This window comes from Amia ocellicauda, chromosome 12, assembly GCF_036373705.1.
Source record: "Amia ocellicauda isolate fAmiCal2 chromosome 12, fAmiCal2.hap1, whole genome shotgun sequence".
NCBI lineage: Eukaryota > Metazoa > Chordata > Actinopteri > Amiiformes > Amiidae > Amia > Amia ocellicauda.
Window position 1 is genome coordinate 412,815 of NC_089861.1, and position 2,186 is coordinate 415,000.

The 2,186-nt window shown below is 51.4% G+C and overlaps 1 protein-coding gene across 1 annotated transcript in view; it reads left to right on the plus strand.

The window, feature by feature from the left end:
- The first annotated feature begins 1,058 nt into the window (after positions 1-1,058).
- The window catches only part of rnf175 (ring finger protein 175), an 8,409-nt gene continuing 7,281 nt past the window's right edge, over positions 1,059-2,186 (plus strand). The window contains exon 1 of the mRNA XM_066717991.1: positions 1,059-1,203. The gene's annotated coding sequence lies outside the window, so the exon portion shown is untranslated. The remainder of the gene's footprint in view (positions 1,204-2,186) is intronic.

Here is a 2,186-nt window from a genome sequence, read left to right on the forward strand (position 1 = left end):
ACCAGCTCTCTCTCCAAAAGTGCACAAATGAAAGGATAAAGAACATTTAGGTTAAGAGCACTGCTGTGGTTTTATTTTATTTGTATATTAATTACCTTACTTTTCAAACGAAATGGGAGACTTAATTAAAAGGGAGCTGCCGAATGCAGCGCTATTGAAGAGGAAACAGCAGGCCGTACTGACGGTGTTGGGGGCCCTCTTCTGGTGCAAACGGGACATCGCAGGCCAGTGAGAGCTGCGCAACCTGCGAGCAGTGAGAGCTGCACAACCTGCGAGCAGTGAGAGAGTAGTGAGAGAGTAATGAGAGAGCAGTGAGAGGTGTGCAACCTGCGAGTAGTGAGAGAGTAGTGAGAGAGCTGTGCAACCTGCGAGCAGTGAGAGAGTAGTGAGAGAGCTGTGCAACCTGCGAGCAGTGAGAGAGTAGTGAGAGAGTAATGAGAGAGCAGTGAGAGGTGTGCAACCTGCGAGTAGTGAGAGAGTAGTGAGAGAGCTGTGCAACCTGCGAGCAGTGAGAGAGCAGTGAGAGCAGCCCGCTGCCTGGCGCACAGTCACCGCAGACCTGAGGAGTTATAATACCAGTAAGAAGAAGAAGAATGTGGAATAAAATAGCTCTATATGGGGCATTAGGACAGTTTATTATTATGACTATGATTATTAATGGTGTTATAGAAATACACAGCAAATTACTGCGGCGCCTCAATGTGGGGGGCGTCAGCAGGGGGCGGATGGACGCTATATGAGATCTCACTGACTGCTGATTGGCTGTCGACCTCATGATTGACAGCTTGCCCACCTATCGACTGCAAGACGAGGACGTTCTGCCATTGTCTTCGGTTGGATTTATTTTAGTGTGTTCTTTGATTATTATAAAAAATCATGATTGACTGACACTGCACAAACACCGTTTCTAAGTGTCATGCTGCATATTGTTTAGTATACACGGAGAACTGTGGCTTCTTGATTTCGTGATTTTCCGACAGGAATAATATTAAACATTTTCATCTTCATCATCATCCTCCTCCTCCTGTTCCTGCAAGAGCGCAAGACTCCACGCACGAGCCTCGGCGTGGCACGTCACGCACGTCACGCACGGCACGCGTTCTGGCTGCGCGGCTCAGGCTGCGCGTCGGCTGCCGATGCTGTGGCTTTAAGGAGAGTCTGTCATGGGCGCCGGGGCCTAGCGAGCGGACACCCAGCGAGCAGGTACACCCGGGCCGGGCCGGCGGGACCCGTCCTCTCCCTGCGGGTCGGGTGGTTCGCTGTCGGGCTTTTAACGGAGAGCGGCGGGGCTGCTGTATCCGCATGCGTGGCGACGGGACGCAGCTGTTAATGCGGTTTAAACGGTGTATTCAACAGCAACAACAAGAGCGCAGGCGCGTCGAGCGGATCTGTCACAGGACAGTGCTGTGCCATTGGGACCCGTGTTTATCTGTGTCACAGGACAGTGCTGGTGCATTAGGACCCGTGTTTATCTGTGTCACAGGACAGTGCTGTGCCATTGGGACCCGTGTTTATCTGTGTCACAGGACAGTGCTGTGCCATTGGGACCCGTGTTTATCTGTGTCACAGGACAGTGCTGTGCCATTGGGACCCGTGTTTATCTGTGTCACAGGACAGTGCTGGTGCATTAGGACCCGTGTTTATCTGTGTCACAGGACAGTGCTGTGCCATTGGGACCCGTGTTTATCTGTGTCACAGGACAGTGCTGTGCCATTGGGACCCGTGTTTATCTGTGTCACAGGACAGTGCTGGTCCATTAGGACCCGTGTTACAGTGGTGCTCGGTAAACGGGTCTGTGTGTGTTTTAGGAAATCCCACTGAGCCCGTGCAGGCAGGACATTGTTTCTCCTCAGTTAAGGGTTGTGTTAGTGGTGTCATTTATGTGTGTGTGTGTCTGTCTGTCATATTCCTGTTATTCAGGATATTTTGTTGTGGTCGCCGGACGGCTCTGGCCTGAGGGGACAGCTCTGGCCTGAGGGGACAGCTCTGTGCTCATTGGTCGGCGCTGCATGGGATATCATGGCACCATATCACAGTTGTTTATGTGTATGTAAACACACAGTGACGACACTAGGGTTTGAAAGTCGGACCTGGATCCCGATCTCTGCTGTGTTTAGAAAGGCAGCCCGATGATGGACATTGCAAATGAAATGGTAGATTAAACAAACGTGTCAGGTGAGCTTGTC